This window comes from Odontesthes bonariensis, chromosome 10 (genome assembly GCF_027942865.1).
Source record: "Odontesthes bonariensis isolate fOdoBon6 chromosome 10, fOdoBon6.hap1, whole genome shotgun sequence".
In the NCBI taxonomy this organism is placed as follows: Eukaryota; Metazoa; Chordata; class Actinopteri; order Atheriniformes; family Atherinopsidae; genus Odontesthes; species Odontesthes bonariensis.
In genome coordinates this window covers 8,940,440-8,960,946 of record NC_134515.1, presented here as the reverse complement: position 1 = coordinate 8,960,946, position 20,507 = coordinate 8,940,440, and the positions used below count along the sequence as shown (strand labels likewise).

The 20,507-nt window shown below is 41.4% G+C and overlaps 1 protein-coding gene across 1 annotated transcript in view; it reads right to left on the bottom strand.

Moving 5' to 3' along the window:
* Window positions 1-20,507, bottom strand: part of LOC142390591 (serine/threonine-protein kinase SBK1) — a 185,151-nt gene that overhangs the window by 78,254 nt on the left and 86,390 nt on the right. The window contains exons 3-4 of the mRNA XM_075476146.1: window positions 9,663-9,768; window positions 9,413-9,515 (exon numbers count right to left, since the gene is read on the bottom strand). The gene's annotated coding sequence lies outside the window, so the exon portion shown is untranslated. The remainder of the gene's footprint in view (window positions 1-9,412; window positions 9,516-9,662; window positions 9,769-20,507) is intronic.

Here is a 20,507-nt window from a genome sequence, read left to right as displayed (position 1 = left end):
TAAGTGACTGTTATTTATAAATATACATATATTTATTTTTTAATTTATTTTTTAAATTCTGGCTTGAAATAAATAAACAAATAATAATAAAAAAAAAATAATGAGAACAGGCTGTATGGTCATTAAATGGAGTCCTAAAGACACGGGTGACGTACTTTCTGGTTTAATCTTAATGAAGTTTTCACATTTTGTGAAAGAAAATTTCAATCCAACGGTATATTTTCCCTTTATTTGTTGTAGCCATTACATTAATTCTCACACAAAACCATATACATCAGGGCAAAAAGTATGCTTCTTTCTATGAAATAAATGTTAAAATGCTGTTTTTTAACGTCTGACAGATTTTCCACTATGCTACCTGCTGTAAAGACATCAGATCACTGCGCATATTCAACCCCACATGTGGTTTTGTTTACGTATGAGGCCGTGGATCGATTTACCTTTAGGGGTTTTTTTCTGCAGCAAAAGGTTGTAGCGAATAAAATATCCACCACAAGGTTATATCGTAGATATTTCTGTCAGGAATGCCAGACTTCCAGGAGGTGCGTTTGTTGTAATTTGTGATTTAACATCACTGAAAGAGCACCAAGAGCATGTCCTGTCATTTTGGTTTATTTACCTGGAAGCACTACAATAAAAATTGATGGCAAAAGATGATTTTGAGGGATTCGGTTTCATCTCAGGCAGTGACGAGGGACTGTGCACAGCGTATGAGTCATATGTATCTTCCATAAACCTAGGTTCTGTGTGTCTAAAGTTTAAAGAAGATTGTGTTCAATAAAATGGAGTTTTTATTGGCTGGTTTTGCAGCAGCAGCTGTTTGCAGAATACTTTTCCCTGTCCTGTGTCACTCAGATGAAATCAGGAAGATGCCCCCAGGGCCGAGCTGTTTCTAGAAATCATAGCTTGTCAGACGATTAAAAAAAAAATAAAGAGAGCAACTGATATGTGGATCAATAGAACAATGGGCGGTCAAATTATATTTATTTCACTTATCGACAGAAAGATTTTTTTTTTCCTCAGAAACAGGGCTGGCTGCTGTGGACACATGTTGGACCATGAAAACCGTGCTACAGTTATCTGGTTGATTCAATATAATCCTCTGTTGCATAAAAACAGAAGCCAGCAGGCACAGAGTTATATGGTCGTCACAGGATCCATCCATCCATCCGTTCATCCACACTGCTGTACAGTAATCCCCTGGCGTCCTCCACCAGCTCCTCATACCAGCAATAAAAGTTGTTTCCACATCCAAAATAAAAGCAGCAGCCTACAAAGGTCTGTTTTACAGTTTAAAGCCTTTTACAATGACATTCGAAGCTGTTTGATAATGAGTCTGTCACCACGTGTGTCCATTACGAGCCCATCAGCACATTAGAGAGATGATGGATCACGAGGCTCATCAAGTCAAAAGCCTTGTTCACATATGCTTTTCAAGCCGTGACTGATGCGCCTTCTTTGCACATTGTTGGTCATGTGTTAAAGGTCGGAGTCGACATGTGGGGTCGAAGTTGATCTGCTGCTGATGCCCCTCTGAGCTGGCAAGGGAGGTTGTCACAGAGGCCAAACGAGCTCCGTGTGTGCGGGCGGCCGAACTTGCCAAACTAATTCCATGACGCCAGCTTGATATCTTTAATTGCTCACTGATGCAGGCTGAGCCCCCTCTGTTTAGCATTTGCAAATCACCTCAAAGGAACAACGGCTGGGTAACAAGGATGCCTCCTTTTGCACCAATAAGGCACTGACAATACATCAAAAGGGCTAAAATTTAACAGTTGCTGAAGAAAATGAGACATGAAGATTTTCCGAAAATCACCCCTTTTGTTCTGAGATTATTCTTTATTCGAGCAACTGTACACCTCATCCTTTAGTTTTTGCTCTGGTTCCTCGTTTTTTAGAAAAATCAAAAAAGATAAACACCCAAACATGCAGATTTCCTGTTGTTTGTCAAAAATAACAATTTTATGGAGAATTTAAGTTGATTTCATCCAGGCAATATCCCCGTTAAAGGGATAGTTCACTTCTTTTGACATGAAGCTGGAAAGAGGAAAAGTCAGACCACACAATCGCTTGGCGCCATTTCTCTGCTATCCCTTTAATTTGACTATTTTGACTCATGTTCACGTTACACTCTTGCTGTGGATATTTGTTATTGCAGAAAATAGCAGAAATACAGCAGCAGAAACAGAATTCCTGCGTGATAGTACATATATATGCCATGTGGCTTCCATTTGGCCCTGAATGATACCACTCATTCAGGGTCAGGTTGGCTGCTTAAAACTTAGCCACAAATCCATCAGACATGGTCCAAATATGCATTTTTCCATGGGCCTTTGAGCAACGCCTGGTCCTAAAAATACTTGCTGTTACCTTTTCCAAAGGCAGCTTATGACATTCGAGCCACATTTGGCCCGTACAATCTGTGCCACCACCCAAGTTAGAGCCAGCTGTAAGGGACATGTCAGTGCAGTAAGCAAGATTAGGCCCAAATATGTCTGCTGAAGCCATGTGAACTCAAATCACAGGAGTAACAGTTATACTGTTGAGCAGTATAATACAACTCTAAACTTTGAATAATTGGGATCATTTGTCATTAACGCCCAGAACGGTTTAGGCCCAAAATACATCAGAGCAGAGCTCTTAGATCCAAGGACTCAGGTCAGCTGGTCCAGTCCAGAGTCCAGACTAAACATGGAGAAGCAGCATTTAGCTGTTATGCTGCAAACAAGTGGAACAAACTGCCAGTGGAGATTAAACTTTCACCTAATGTAGACATTTTTAAATCCAGGTTAAAAACATTTCTGTTCTCATGTGTGTGCATGAAATCTGCACTATATCTTTGAATTTATCTGGACTGTTGCTTGTTTTTAAATTCATTTAAATTATTTCATTTTTTTCTCTTTATATTCTTTTATGTATTTTTAATGCTTCTTCCACTCCCTGCTGCCATGCTTTTATTTTACGTAAAGTAAAATTTGAATTGTTTTGTACATGAAATGTGCTATACAAATAAATTTGATTTGATTTGATGATTTTGATAACGGTTACTTTAACTGGTCAGACTGACGAGCACATTTTGGTAAATCGGTACAAGTCGTGGTAAAATGAGGAGCTCTAGCTGTCAAAGTGGTACTGAGTGGTCTAACATTGCCAAGACTGGCACAATCTTCCAGTTTGGCTGCTGCTGAAGGGACTTAAGAGTTGCCAGGTCTGAAAATGTCCCTCAACAAGGCTGCTGCAAGGATGCAATGCTGGCAGCAGATTAGCCTGCATTCTGCTGCTCGGGGGACGCAAGTTTCAGACCTCGCCCCGCTCGTGCTGAGCACGCCAAATGACCGTGCCTTCCAATTCCACTTATCTTTACACACACACACTTCTGTTCTTTTGCAATAAACATATCATCTTTAATATTACGTCTGCATCGAGTGACTGTGTCAGTGAGAGAAAATAGATGCACGTGGAAGTAGACTGTATTTATGTATTTAGGAACCACAATCAATTATGGTTGGCACAGCAGCTCAAATGCTGTCAAACCTTGTGGGACATATAGAAAGCAAATAATTGCGTCTCTAATATTTGCACTAAAACGTAATCATAAAGCTACTAAAGAGGATCTTAACAGAATGAATCCGCTCACCCATCAACCTGCTGGGAAGTGCTCTCAGAAGTATGTCTTTAACTGTGTCCTAGTGGGTGTGTGTATTGATTGTGGAGGAAGCATTAGTTCTCTGGTTATTAATAGCCCGAGGAGGAAAGCCTAATGGGAGCTCTACTTCCTTGAGCTAGTTTATTCATAGCAGGATCATTACCACCATCATTGACCCCCTTCCTGCTCATCTGTTCAACTGACAGAATATGGAAAACACACAGTATCCATGTGTCCTTCAACATCTAACTTTGCAGTCAGGATGTTTTGATCAATCCTCCATCAGGGACACCGGGGGTGTTTAAAGGTTCAAACATTTGGGGTAAAGGTTGTGATGGGTCTCAGCATGCAGCTGTAACATTCTGGTGTAAGAGACATAAAGAGAATGAGCTTGACTTTACATCTTTTGTTTTTACAAACCACGTAAAAAAAACAATGTTTCCATCACCGACTGTAATGTGTAAAGAAGTTGAGCTCATGTCCAATCTGTCTGAACGGTTGTCAGGGTTACTGATAGAATAGAATTGAATAGAAGTACAAATTACTTTGCAGTTGCAGCATACAGACAAGTAAAAAAAAAAAATATATATATATATATATATATATATAGCAAAAAGTGCAACAATGCAGTTGTGCGAAATTGAGATGACCAATAATGGCAATTAGTGCAGAACAATGATTAACTATTATTATACAGAGTGATGGCATGTGGCTTCTTCTTCAGTGTCCTCCTCTCCACCACGGTTTCCAGGGACTCTAGTTTTTGTCCCAGTACAGAGCCGGCTTTCCTGATGATTTTATCCAGTCTGTTAGAGTTGCTGGCTCTGACGCTGCTTCCCCAACACACAGCAGCAAAGAAAATGGCACCGGCAACAACACTGTGGTAGAAGGTCTCCAACATCCTGCTGCACACATTGAAGGATCTCAGCTTCCTTAGGAAATAAAGTCTGCTCATCCCCTTCTTGCACACAGCGTCAGTGTTAGATGCCCAGTCGGGTCTGTTGCCGATCACCACTCCCAGGTATTTGTAGTCCTCCACCTCCCCCTTGATCTTCAGCGGCTGTGAAGGCGTCTTCTTCTTCCTCCTGAAGTCGATCACCATCTCTCTGGTCTTGCTGACGTTCAGCCTCAGGTGATTCTGCTCAGACCACTCCACAAAGTTGTCCACCAGTGTCCTGTACTCCCCCTCCTCTCCATCTCTTATACACCCGACAACAGCTGAGTCGTCAGAAAACTTCTGTAGTGGACATGACTCAAAGTTGTACTGGAGATCAGTGGTGTATAAGGTGAAGAGAAAAGGAGAAAGCACGGTTCCCTGTGGAGCTCCTGTGTCTCTGACCACCACATCAGACAGGACACCGCCCGGACGGACAGACTGTGGCCTGCCTGTCAGGTAGTCAGTAACCCAGGAGATCACTGAGTTGTGGACACCCATCCCTCGCAGCTTCTCGCCCAGTAGCACGAGCTGGATGGTGTTGAAGGCACTCGAGAAATCAAAGAATGTGATTCTCACAGTGTCTCCTCCACCATCCAGGTGCATGTGGGCTCGTTGCAGCAGGAAGACGACAGCATCATCAACTCCCAAGTAAGGGCTGGTAGGTAAATTGTAGGGGGTCTAGAAACATCATCACCTGATGAAGCTAGCTGGGCTAGGACCAGTGTCTCCATGACCTTCATCGCATGAGATGTGAGAGCGACTGGTCTGTAGTCCTCTGGGTCGGATGGCCTCCACTTCTTGGGGACAGGAACCACGTGTGACGTCTTCCACAGCAACGGGACTCTCTCCTGACTCAAGCTCAGGTTGTACACCTAAACCACAAACATTTTCCTCATCCTAACCACCTATTTTTAGTGCCTAAACCTAACCAAGTCATTTCTGCATCTAAAGGTAAGGATAGTTGGATAAGTCCAGTAAAGCCATGCTTACAATGAAGTCTCTTGGATGGAAATCTTGAAGTGATTCCACACAGGCACCGTCCACTCATTCCCCAGAACTACATTTTGATATCTATTCTGCCTCGATTGAAGACGGGACTCCTCGTGTCCACTATGTCTGGTTCAGTTATGGATCTGCCGACTGATTTATCGCACAAGTTGTGGGCAGCATATTTTCAGAGAACATATTTCATGCACAACTAAGTTGTTGGAAAACCTCCGAGTGATGATGACCTCATAAGACTGGTAAAAGTGAGCAAAGCAGGCTACATTGAGGAATTTTACTTTTTAATTTGCCTTGTTATTATTCTATCATTATAATTTCGTGTCTCAGTACAGTTCTAATCTATGAAATATAAGTCTAAAGACCAGTGCTTCATTTGTAAATCACAAGGTCCCGGAACGCATACAGAAAACGGTGCTGAAAACAACATACAAATGCCCACTGACAATTCTGTGGGACTATAAGCCTTAATTTCAAATAATATCCATGGTATAAATGTTATGACAATGATTTAGATCAGGCTGGCGGCAACCTGAACTGCTGCTGCCGCGGTACCGGCCTCCTGCCCTGGCGTGGCTAGCTGTCGATGAAGTTGGCTAGCGGCTGCGGCGCTAACCTCCTGCTGCAGCCGGCTTTGCTCGTCAGCATGACCGCTGCAACGGCCCTTTGTTTGCTTTCCTGACTCGTTTCGAAGCGTTATGCAACTCTTCCTTCTTTTTGAAAAAAAACAGGAAATTCAACTGTCCTTTTGACATGTTTGCATTGAAAAGGTAACTCTTTGTTCCTCTCTGCTGCTCGCTCCCCAGATGCCGCAAATTTAAAAAAAATTTTGTTTGCAAAGCGGGGTTTGATGACCAGTAGTTTTCAGTGCACCAACAACAGCTCTCCGAGTCTTTCAAATGACGTCGTTTTATCTTAATAACCAACATTAAATTCATGCGATTTGTACGGAATATTATTGTTTTATTCTATACGTTTTTTTTAAAATATTAATATTTTTTTCTATACGAGAGGTACCGGATCAGTCCAAATAAGTCCCGGCAGGATCCGGCACAAATTAAGCCCTGCTAAAGACTAAAGATGTCTCCTATCTGGTGTCGATAGAAAAATCAAAACTTGCAGCGAGATCAAAGGATTCAAACTTTACTTTCAGTCAAAGAACGACAGAAACTCAAACATCTAAGAGACGCAACAGTTACAAGAGGACATTTTTGTGTCAAGCGGCAGTGAGGTGTATTGAATATAGTGTATTTTCGTCAGCATTGGTCCCCACAAAGATAGAAGTATAAATATGCGAGCATTGTGTGCAACTGTCTCTCTCTGTTAGTGTCTCTTTAACACAGACCTAAATGCACCGATGCTACAAACACACACACACACATCCTTCCTTTCTCTGCGCCCAGGACTTTGTTCTGCTCCACTATATATACGACGTGCAGCGCACATTTCCCATTCAGAATCGTGCATTATTTTGTATTTTGTGAGCGATTTGCTCTGTCCTGCTGTTTCTTTCTTCTCTGTATGGCATCTTAGCTCCATCTCTTTTGCTCCATATCCAGTATTCTGACAGGGAGCTGCCTTGATCATCCCCCACATCCCCCCCGCCATGAGTCCCTTGAGGCGCCAAATTATTCATAAACTATTTCCTATCTTCATAGATATACTTTCAAGAAGCTTTTCCTTGTCCAGCGTTTAAGCTGCATTAACAGCTGGCGCAGAGTTTGTGTGCACAAGTGTGTATGCAGAGGATCTCAGCTGCCTGAGAGATGCGTCTCAGCTGAAACACACTCCTGCTTACATCCTGCAGTCGCTGTTTACACTGATCTGCATTTGTCTTCCTCTCGCAGCCCTGATGCCCTACAGCTCCCCACTTCCTCTATGGCAGAGATGCTGCATCAAACAACAAGGAGGCTGTCTCAAAAGGAGACAGCGTGTGACAAAACTTACGCCACTTCATTGTCTTCATTCATGCTTTTTCTGTTTACACGAGTGGATGAAAGTGTTCTTTTATTAGTACTGAACATTTCCTTCCATCTGCCCTGTGCTGGTCCTCTCTGCCCACTCATCCCCTGCTGCAAAGCTTAATATCTACTCACTTCCTGCCCTGAAGCTCAGCTTGATACCGCAGTGCTGTAGTGGGCAGCTGTTTAACCATAACAGTGTTGGTGTTGTTTCTATGAAGTGTGCTTCAGTATTTGTGCCTGTACAAAAATAAAAAAAAATAAAAAGAGTGTTGCCCTGATGTGCCACATTAAGATGAACTACAAAATGATATTTATATCTGGTCAGAGAGCTCTTCTTTTAATAATAGTCTTAAAGGTAAATTTTTCACCTTTCTTCGTGCATTAAGGTTGCTTTTCCTGACTTTTCAGCCACAAAAAATTGAGTATTAGGATAGACGTTTTGCACCCAAGTCCCTTTTCTCTCTATCCGCCCCGAGAATGCTTGAATTGATGACCCCAGAGTGACAAAACTTTCAATATGACTGCAACAAATACTGGTTGGATTAGGAGTATCGTCTTAAAATAAATGCTCTTGGTCTCGAATGGGATCTTGGCGATCTTTCAAAGAATCTGTGGAGCACGAAAATGAGCATCTTGACAGAAAAGGTTCAGAAATGTGTCCAAGGTCTAAATCAACATTCCAGCTGTGTACAGACAGGTTCTTACAAACAACTGTTGTTTTACTCAAACTTTACTAATGAAAAACATCACGGAACTTCTTGTGCAGTCCATGTTATATGCCAGCACACTCTTGATCTGTGAGATAGTTGAAACATGTTCGGAACATACTTTATTGTTACTTTATCGTGGTCTCCAAGAAGCCTTTTCCTGTTACCTCCTCGATTTACAACATCGGCAAAAAGTTTCACTTGTAAACCAGTTGATCAGCATTAAAAAGGCAGGTTAGAAGTGCAACTTAAACATTTATCCCGATGTTAAACCTTCTGAGAACCTCACGTACATCATGCAACACAATTTTTTTCCATGAAATGCAAAATCGTTGCTGCAGTTACACAGACGCACATCAGTGGCTCGACTTCTTTTTTAATCTGTTGGTAGAGTCGGTTGCACAGCAGCTCTTCGTGATTTCAGACACGTTTTCTGTGACATGTTTTAGCCATTATGTGGCTAAAAGTAGGTCGTTTTCCGTGTCTGATGATATCACGTGCGTTCCCCCGGCTGAGATCTTTGTGCAACGACAAGCTTGAAAGCTTTTATTTGATGCAAAAAAAAAAAATAAAAATAAAAAATGCTTCAATTTCTGAGATAGATGCCATTTTGGAAAAGTGTATTTGCACTAACAACCAGACTGAGGAACAGTTTCTTCCCCCTGGAAGAAATAAGACTGCTTAACGCACATCCATCCATCCCCCCCACATAACAACCCCCCCCGACAATACTCAATACTCGCACATCTGTATTTTACATTGTACCTGAGGTCGAACTACACACTTCTGTTTGTGCAATTTTCCTAAGCCTGAGTGCAATATTTAGCAATATTTTTGTGCATTTTATTTATTTTTTATTCCAAGTGCTGGCACATAGCACTTCCATACCTATTTATATCATATTGTATAGTACTGTATAGCTTTCACAATTTTAGTGCTGTTGACCGGAAGCCAAGTAACGACATTTCGTTGTCAAGACTCACCTGTGTTTTTTTATGCAATGACAATAAAGAAAGTCTAAGTTCGTGTGCACAATGAGCCGGCTTGTGTGTTTATGAAAATTACGTGTTGTTTTCCATTCCTCTCGCCCTCGGGTTACACATTACAAGCTTCCTGCAAGGAGCAAGGAAGAAGGTTGTTGTTTGTTCATTCTCACCTGCTTATGTAATGGATACACCAACACAGCGACGGGGGGAACGAGGAAGCCGGACGTGTTTTTTCCCAGTTTTCATCCTGGTCCTCCCCCGCTGGAGTGCTTCCTGATATGGATGCAAGAGTATGTAAACAAACGTGCATACATTAGTGTTTGCATTCACGTGTGTGCGCCCATGTGCACGGATGAACAGGTGGGCGTACACCAGCGCAGCCAGACAGATGTTCATACACAAACAAACACACGCACTCACAGGCAAGACTTCCTTCCCAGTGACTCAATGAGTTGTTGGTGAGTTTGTCACAGTTAAGGTTCCCCTCCAGCTTCCACTCAGGATGTGACAGAGACTGACCGTTTTCCTGCGGACACACAAAGACAATGTCAGCATGAGTAGCTGTTAACCTCTGAGCCACATTCATGCAGAAAACCCAGCAGCTCCACTTCCACAGTGTGTTTATCTAACATGGGTAACCGGATGAATTTCACAGCAAATACTAGCACGCCAGCTGCAACACTTCCTCTCTTAACAAACAAAAACTGAAGCGGGGTTACAGGGTTCTCTGCTTGATGAACAAACTGTAGAGCTTCTGGAGTTTTGTTTTTTTCCAAACCAAGAAATGATCAACCAAACAGCCCAACAAATTCAAGCTCTGAGGAGTTAACTTTACAAATACTCAAACAAACATGGACAATTCTACTTTTGCAAACTTGAAACTGTAAATTAGAGAGTAAAAATCCTTCTGAGAATGACTCTGTAAAGACAGAAGACATTCAAACATCCTCTACACTGGAAAAAAATCTAAGTCTTACCAAGTATATTTGTCTCATTTCTAGTCAAAATATCTCATTACACTTAATATAAGACACAACTGCCTAACAAGTACTATTTCAGCCAGATATAGGGACTTGTTTGAAGACAATACATCTTGAATATCTTGTTAAATGAAAAAGTCTTGAAAACAAATTGTTTTGAGTCACATATCATATGAAACAAGCAAAAAAACAAGGTTTTTAAGCTAATTTCAAGATCACTTTTATCTCAAAAGTCCTAAATATCACATCTTATTTCAAGAAATCTTGACAAGCCGATTTTCACTAGTTCCATTGGCAGATTTATTTAGCTTATTTTAAGCAAAGACGTCTTGTATTTGTTGTTTTTTTACTTCTTTTTGGAGGGGCATTTTTTCCAGTGTAAAATTTGTAAACTCTACTGAATCTGATACAAGAGAAATTAATCACAACAATGAATGTGCCTTGCTCAGGAACCTTTAAAAATGGGAGTGGGTTGTGTTTCAATAACAGAAACAAGCGGTTGGAATTTCTCGGTGCCACAAACTGGATTCAACGTCTCTGCAGGTCGGAGGTATTTTTACTGGGTCTTAATGAGCAGTCTTCTCAGTGTTAATCATGATTTACTAGTCCAAGCAGCACTTGTAAATACCAGTAATACTTTTCACTAAGATGGAACATGACAAATATTAACCGAGCATGTGACACTTACTCCAACTACAGTGTGTCTCAAATAGAAAAAGCCCCTGTTTTAACAGTTCCACAAACTTTTACATCCCAGAGAGCAAAGAAGATTTGGCCCAAACATTTCTCACGTCCTGATGGTGCTGCCTCAGGTTTATCGCGGCCGCCTAAACTCAGCAACATCTTTCTTTTTCCAGGGCATGCGTGGCCCTCATAACACTTGTGGTAACCCATATCAAAGGTGCTTTATGACATTTGAGTCACATCTGGCCCAGACAGCACATAACATAATCCAAGTGAGGTCAAGCTAAAGACCTTTGGGTCACGTCTAAACCACGTAACAGTTGTCAGTGCCGTAACTGAACCATAACTGCCCAAACAAACACAGATTAGGCCTAAATATGCCTGCTATCTGGGAGATGAGGCAGTTTCTAACATTTATTGTAGGGCTGGGCGAGTTAACTCGTTATTATCGCGTTAACTCTTTGATTATTTAACGCCGATAAATATTTTATCGCGCATTAACGCAGGTTTTTTTTATATTCTTTTTTGGGGCTTTTGTGCCTTTAATGGATAGGAAAGTTCAGAGAGACAGGAAGCAGGGGGCAGAGAGAGGGGGAACGACACGCAGCACAGGGCCGTCTGATGCGGGACTCGGACCGGGGCCAGCTGCAGCGAGGACTATAGCCTCTGTACATGGGGCGCCTGCTCAACCCACTACGCCACAGACCACCCCTGTTTTATCATTTATTTTATTTTGTAAAAGTCTGTTGCTCACAGGCTTTTATTTTGTAAAAGTCTGTTGCTGTCTGCTGAGGAACCGGAAAAGAAAGTAATCGGCGGATCCACCAAACATGGAGAAGGGTACGGAACTTTTACTCGGCCATTTTCATTTTAAAGTTCTTCCAGACGGCGGAGTCGACAGAACCAAAGTCATCTGTAAACACTGCCAAGTTGAATTGTCTTCTCAGCGTAGTAGTTCCAGTCTAAAATATCACTTAAAGGCAAAACACACAACTGATAGCAGCAAGTCATTCAAGGAAACAGACAGTGGAGCGAGGCTTCTACATAAAAACTACATAAAAATGCTGATGTTAAAAGTGTGTTTGCACAACAAATGTTATGGCACTTTCATTCATATGGCAGCACATTTAAAATAAAACTAAATGCTAAAAGCTATACACTACTTTTGAATTCATTTTTGGATTTTGCGTACAAATGTGATTAATCGCGATTAATCAGGGAAATCAAGTGATTAATCAGATCAAACATTTTAATTGTTGCCCAGCCCTAGTTTATTGTAAATGTACAAATGAAAACACACACTGATCCTTCAGGCACATGTGGGCCGTTTACAGGTTGAAGATTTAGGCCCCGGTTCAATCTTGGACCAGTTTCATGAAAGACTGAAACGGTGTAGGTCTGAACTGAAACCCCCGTTTGGCTGCTTCAATCTTCTTCAACCTGAATTTAGAAGAACTTTTTTAAAATCTGCTTACAAAATGATCAATCTTTCATAGCTGTCATGTTCCATCTTAGTGAAAAGTATTACTGGTATTTACAAGTGCTGCTCGGACTAGTAAATCATGATTAACACTGAGAAGACTGCTCATAAAGACCCAGTAAAAATACCTCCGACCTGCAGAGACGTTGAATCCAGTTTGTGGCACCGAGAAATTCCAACCGCTTGTTTCTGTTATTGAAACACAACCCACTCCCATTTTTAAAGGTTCCTGAGCAAGGCACATTCATTGTTGTGATTAATTTCTCTTGTATCAGATTCAGTAGAGTTTACAAATTTTACACTGGCAACACACATTTACCAGCTGTTGTCACATGACAAAAGCTAAACTGCAGCTGGTGAATGATGTTTTCAAAAAATAAAAAGAACCCCCCCTTCATGTTGAGGTTTTGGAAGCACATGCGTGCTTTAGCACTCCTTTTTTTATTCACTTGTATGAGACAACAAACTGTGCAGATCCTCTACATCTCAGTCACTTTTGTTTCTTTTTACACACAAGATCCAAGCAGAGAAAGCAGAATTTAGATACTGACGTTTAGCTTGTTATACACAACTCACGAACACCACTGTGAGGTGAGGATTTTGTACGTGTGCAGGGGTTTACTTGCACAAGCACGTCTTCCCCCATCTGCAAAACAGTAGCTAACCACATGTACGGTACAATTAGGAAACTTTCTGAAGTTCCAATAAGCTCTATTAAGATTAACGCAGCATAGAAACTATGTGCTCCTTCTGCAGTTCGTTGTTTGTTCTCGATACAAATACAAATGTGTCATAAGACGCACATCATGTGACAGCTGTGGCACTGAACCTGTATCTCAAATTATGTTAAGAAGGCAGAGAATGTTAAGCAGCGATCTCTGTTCAGGTCATCATCACAACCGAGAATCTGGTTCATAGATCCAGGACATTCGGGAGGTTTAGAGATGGGACTATTTTCAAAACCACAACATTACTTTTCACTGCCTTCTGTGACATTTAAAAGACCAAAGAAGATACGTTTCATCTGATCGCAGGGTTAGTCGTGGTAAAATGTAGCAGTCTACAGTCAAATTTGGAGGAACGTCACCAGCTCACACCTCAACTGCCACTTGTTTATTAGCCCTTTTGGCAGTTTTTAGCTCATAAAATCACACACACATATATCTTCTGGATACTTCTCTAAGGGGCCAGGAGGAAAATCTCCGCAAGAAGTCTAGATCAAATGTTGCATCTCTGGAATATCTCTGTCAGCTTTCAAGTGAAGTCATTTTCCAAATTAAAGGTAAAACTTCCAGGCTGAGCTCAGCAAAGCTTAGAGCAAAATGCTAACGCTCAAAATAGGAAGTTCATCATCTCAGTTAATGTTTTGATATTCACTTATTTAGCCCAAAGAAATAGTAATTAGTCTAGCAGGTGTTTAGTCATTATGTTTATGTTTATGCATTTAGCAGACGCTTTTATCCAAAGCAACTTACAAATGAGGATATAGCATTACAGCTAACAACAAAGCTAACAATAAGCTAACCGTACGACTGAACAAAATAGAGAGCTAAAGATGTCATCGTTCATCCTGTGGTGAGAATAAATTGGTGAACGGACATTTATGACGGTTCACAAGTAAAATAGAGGTTGTATATTTCTACTAGAAAAGTCAGAGGAGGAGGAAGTCAAGTTAGTTGCATAGATCATCTAGGAACGAGAACAATGTTCTGTGAGTTCATTCATTCGATGTTGAAATGCGTGAGATGTGTTAAGAGACTGAACTTGATGACCCGATAAAGGATCAGATGAAAGATGACTCATTAATGTGTGTACAAGATTTTTCAACATGTTAAAACTGAACAAAGTTTCACACAAAACCATCGATGTCCACCTTATTGGTGGTTCAAATGGAAAGGTCGCGAGGCCAACAGTGTTGAAGGACATAACATCAGGAAAACTTGCATATCCTTTGTTTAGCCACAGTGGTTTCAGGCAGTCCTGAATGAGATGGCAGCGCAAACAGTTTCACATGAAAAAGGAAAAAAAAAATCAAATGTTAGCCAACAGAAAAAAAAGAGGCATTCGGGCCACTACTTCCATTCAAAGATTGTGTTAAACAGGTTTCCTGTGAAAGAAACACCTCAAAAACATTTAAAGTGGACAGTGTCTATAAGCAAATATGTTTCAGCTCATTCGATCCTGACAATGACAGAACATTTGGACAATTTTTTGGGTGTTTGGCACAAAATAATCATAAAGGCCTCATTTCCACCTTGTTGCAGATTACTGCTATTAGCTTGTCTGCTTGACTAGCTCGCCTTCCTCTTAAACCGCCCACTTTGAAAATAGTTCAGCTACCTTTACCCCATCAAAAACTCCTCCTCGATTCATCTGAAGCTGGAAGCTCAAAACACAGATAATGTTTTGGTATTTGGTAACATTTGTAAATAACGAGGCCTTTTCAGACTCGGTTTGTATAACAATGGTGGCTTCATCAACCTGTTAACATCGCAGATTTCTGTTTTTCATTCACACTTAGAAGACGTGACTAAGACTAAAAAAAAAAGGTTAAAAAGGTAATATACTAAAAGTAAACGCCGCTTGAGGTGGTTTTAGCCTGTTTTGAATGGGAACGACTTTTTTAAATCCCGTCTGACTACAAAGTCATGACTCAGCAGCAAACAAACTTAAATGGCGGATGATATCTTCCTAAATATGGATATAATATCCAAGATATTCCCAGATATCAAAGTAAGTCCTTAAGAAGGGTGCGCTCCATTTTCACTACTTCTTCTACTGAATCACAAGCAGGAGCAACGATACAGCCTCGTTTATTTACTTTAAACAAATGAAAGGAAACGTGTCTGAGTCACATTTCACTAATGAATGTTCACTAATGAACTGACAATTACACTTTGACTTTTTGTGCTTTATATCTTTAAGCGATAATGGGTTCATTAATGCTGTAGATTACCGACATTAGCTTGGAAGATGCCATTATCGGTGTGTTGGTTGAAAGGCTTTAATCATACTTAAGTAACGAGCAACGTTGTTACTAACTTTAGCTAAATGTTATCTTTTATGTCACTAACTGTCTCTTTGGTGTCTATTGTGAGTGTCAGACAGAGAGAAGAGGTCACACCATGATCCCAAATTACACCAAAAGCAGCAGAAAACACTGGCTCATGAGGAGTGACAACAACTCTTTATGCAGCATTTTATACTAGAAAGTAAAACCATTCACTTCTAAACATTTATCCAATGACGCTGTCTGTTAGATTCCTCTGAAAAGCAACTCATATTCCAAATTAAAACCCATCGTCTGATGTAAATGCCTGCGAGATTGCGTTTGTGCCTTCGCGATTTCCATGGAAAAGTGATTCGGATCCCTTTAAATTCATGGAAAGGAGTTCATGTCTAAGAGGGGCTGTGCAGGACAGAGGAGGAGGCTTTGGAGGTGTGTTTTTGTCTGTGCAAAAGAAGGAGCTACGCAGTGTGACAGCATGGAGCTGAGCTATTTTTAACTCGCTCAGCAGGCTGATAGGGCAGGTCTATATATATTGAAGCAGAGGGAGATCAGGTAACTATGAGTGTGTGTGTTGAAGAGCTGTAACCTGGATACCTCCAAAATGCATGCACACATAGTGACGGTCATGCTAATGGTAACCAGCTAATCTTTTTTAATCCCTTCACTCAGTACATCAAAACACACAACAGCATCATGTTACCTTTCGTCAACCTGAGGTAATGTGAAACCATATAAAACTACATACGTCAATTAACTAACATCCTATTTATAAATCAGTTTTTATGTAATCTTTCTCTAGTAAAGCCACAATCCATTTTCAGTTTGCTGTCGTGGCTGGTCCCTCATCTCTGCTAATAAATGTTTTTGTGAGGTCTGCTGCTACTTTTATACCAGTGACACAATTTGCAAGTGTGCGTGAATGTGTTCACATGTCCATCTATGCAAACGGAAAATGGGGTTAACTGCGGGGCAGCTGCTGGTGTGGTCATTTGTTGTTTCAGGTGTTTTGACAGACAGGCGGTGAGAGCATCAAGGAACAGCTGAACATTTGTCTGGACACATCAAAGCTGGCTCGTATTGTGTGAAAAAACTCACAATGAAACAGATTCAAATCAACACAGACGAATGTAGAGCACTTCAGTTACAGTTCCCTCGTTGCTTTTCTTGGTGCTATCATCTCATTTTCAAAGGGAGCTGAACCTTGTAAAAAGGTGCTCTAAATATAAAATGTTGGGCTCTATATATACTTGGACTTTCTAATATTAGCTAAAGTGAAAATAACCAGTAATGGCCTGATTTTTTTTATCCCATACAGATACAATAACTCGGGGGGGAAGGCTTGGAAAATGTCAGACAGCGCATGTCTTTTTTTATAAAGTCAGAGCAAAGCTATGACTGGGCACCATAAAATGTTAGGATTGTGTCTTTGTTATGGAGCTGTTTCCTAAACATCCAGAGTCAGTGAGAGGCTGAGCTATGGCTGGATTCATCACCTCGTCAACTCCTGGCAGAATCAGCTCACAGAGCAGGGTCCGTGTGTTGCAGAGCTGCCAATAACTCAACGTGTTTGTATCAAATAAACGTGCAAAAACCACTAGAGGTAGATGAACCTGTGGCTTTTGGCATCCTTTTGAGCCCACAGCACTGGTGATCAAGACATGCCACATAAACACACAGCTGTCTTCCAGCTAAAGTCTCTGCAGTGTAAACATCAGAAGGTTTTCCACCACGTTTAAGGGCAGCCCACGTCTTTGTCTTTGTTCCGACTGCAGGGGCAGCCCCTGTAGGACTTTTGTAGGATGGTTGTTTTTGGGTAAAAAGAAACAACCTACTCAGATAGTATTAAAAAAAAAAAAAAGTTCCTTTCATCTTCTTGGTTTTGTCTGAAGAATCCAGTTATTTAACTAATTTATGTTCTGCTCAGAAAAGGCATTACAGTGGAAGCTATCACATAAATGATCACATCACCTTGTGAGTTCAGCGGATCCCCCAAAGTAAAATGGAAACTGGAGGCTGGCTGTTCCTGTAAAAAGGTTTGCCCTGCGTCCTGCCTGCCACGAGTTCCTGTGCTGAAAAGATGACTATAGGCGGCTTCTGGTTATTTACTGGGCATAAACTACTCCGAGTAGCTAAATTACTACCAATTATAACTCACCTTGTAAGTGAACACTGCTAAAGAATGCCAAAATATGAAGTGAAACTAAGCCAAATGAGTATCTCATGTGAGAAGATTTGAAAAAGTAATGAAGCCTACCTGTGCTCAGCTTGCTCTTACTGTAAAATGTCCTTTACGGTTATTGGTGTCTCAAATCAATGTAGAAGATAGCCTCTAATGTCAGTTTTCAATGAACCAGGTATATATATATATACTACTCACAAAAAGTTAGGAATATTGGCTTTCAGGTGCAATTTATGGAAAATGTAAAACGTTCACGCTACAGTGATATTTTATCATGAAAGTAGGGCATTTAAGTAGAAACATGTACTGGTGGTTTCCTCATCTCAAACAATTTATTGAAACAAAAGCCAACAACATCGGTGGGTAAACCACAGCAAAACATGTCAATGTCTCAGTAACTTGTCAAGTGCCCTTGAGCATCGATTAAAGCTTGACAACGCCGTCTCATGCTGTTCACAAGTCGACTTATTGTCTGCTGAGACATGGCATCCCACTCTTCTTGAAGGGCGGCCCTCAGGTCTTTGAGGTTCTGGGGTACAGAGTTACGAGCCTCTACACGGCGACTCAGCTGCTCCCATCGGTTTTCTAGGGGATTCAGGTCTGGAGAAAGTGCAGGCCACTCCATTTGAGGGACCCCAGTCTCCAGCAGCTGTTCCCTAATGATGCCACCTCAATGAGCTGGAGCACTGTCGTCCATGAAGATGAAATTAGGCCTGTGTTGTTGGTGCAGGGGCACAGTGACTGGATTAATGATGTTATTCAGGTAGGATGGGCTTGTCATTGTACCATTCACAAAGTGTAGGGCAGTTCTGTACTGACTACACACACCTGCCCACACTGCACCACCACCAAAGGCTCATGTGGTGACAACAGTGGCTGATGCTTAGCGCTCTCCTTGATGTCTCCAACATCGTTGGCGGCCATCATTTCTGCTCAACGTGAGTAGACTTTCATCAGAGAACTGAGTCCCACTGGTCCCTCGTGCATCGTAAATGCTCCCTGTTCCATGTAAGACTATGACACCTGTGCCTCGTGGTGTGTTCAGGTACCCCTGCAGGTCATCCAGCACGCAGACCGCGCTGATGTATATGGTTTTGAATGGTCTGGCGTGACCCTTGGGTGCCTCTCACCTCTCTTAAATGTGTCTCGAGTTGAGTGGCATTCATCATTTGGTTCCGCAGGGAACTGCTCACAAAGAAGTGGTCATCGGTGGGGGATGTGGCCAAAGGACGTCTTCTTCTATGCCTTTCTGTGACTCCTCCAGTCTCTCTGTATCTCTGTCGCTGATGACACTCTGAGCTCAGTGGCCACATCCGTCTGAGAACATCCTGTTTGAAGCCTTGTAATGGCGAGGTACTGCTGACCAATTGTTAGGTGTCGTCTTGGGCTGTGTTCGAAACCGCATACTTTCCTACTACTCCTACTACTCATACTGACTTTTTTCCCGGATGCATACTAGATTCTCCGAAATGTTGGGTATGCATCATGAGGTTACTACTCATACTCAAACTACCCAAGATGCAACGTAACGTGACGTCGCTAATCGTCATTTCCTGTCAAAACGGCAGTTTCAAGCTAGCTACAACGAGGGTAGGTTCACTTCCTGTTTACAAAACAAAAGCACCAATTGTATCGTAATGCCTTTCCCTATGATAAAAGGCAACGGGTATTTTATTTTGTGAAAATAACCAGAAGTGCGTTGCTCACTGCGGCTAGCTTTAGTAGCGCCGAATTCGTCAGAACAAAATTGTAAATAGCCGGTATTTTGTCAGATTTTCAACACGTTGGGGATCTAAACGACTACTTTCTCACCTGAAAATGTTTCAAATGTTGCTAAAGTTTACAGAGTTTAGCGCTTAAACGAAATCAGCTTCAGGCCGGCTGATTTCGGCTTGGGCAGGAGTGAAATGCATTGTGGGTAAACGCTCTGCATACTGTCTGATCGATGAGTATGCAGTATGTAGTATGCGGTTTCGAACACAGCCTATGTCTCATGATGTCAAAATGTGGACAGAACGATGAGAAGGACTCTTTAAATACCAATTCTAATTGAACCGGGACATTTATTGGTTGATTCATGGATCAAACACCTGTTGTGAATTTTGCCGTTAAGCTCCTTGTTAGAGAACAGCAGCTTGTGCAAAAAGTGCTGAAACACTGAACAGTTGGACACGTGCATTCGAAAGTTTACAGAAGGTCACATTAAGTTCACCTGTAAAGCATAAAATGCATTTTAGGTTCATCCTGAAATTTCACCCGAAAGCCGAATATTGTCATGCCACCTTTCATGTAGGTGACCCGGGTTCAAATCCCCTGCATGAAAGGTACTACCTCCAGTAGGGGGTCCTTAGGCAAGACCCCCTTACCCTGCCAGTGTGAGTCGCTTTGGATAAAAGCTTCTGAGCCTGGAACCAGGAAAAAAAAACCCAAAGCTTATAGAGCCTTTGCTGTGGCTGACCTTAAATATGGAAAATCTTACCCATCTATGTTAAATCTCTTCCCACAAATGAGCACTTTAAATCGTTGCCTTTTCTCGGCCTTTCTTTTGAGTTGAACAAGTCTATCATCAGAACACATTCTGCTATCATTTTTAGGATGTATTATTCATTGTTGTACATTTATTCTGTTTTCTTTGATCGCTTTTAAACGTTCTGTATAAATAAAGGTGACCTAGAAGTTCGCTGACAGACATTGTTCTGAAATTATCTGAAGTAAATTAAAAAGTTACCATGTCAAGTCTCCATTAATCTTTACATGAATTGGACAGGAGGCACTAAATGTACTCCACAGGGATAGAATAACCTATTTGTGGGTACTTTCATGTCAACCGCTCCCCTGGTTTTAAGATACACACTTTCCATTCTAGGTAGAGACTAGAGCATTAATCATTCAGCAGATGGCCACTCTTCTCAAGTGTGTGTGTGTGTGTGTG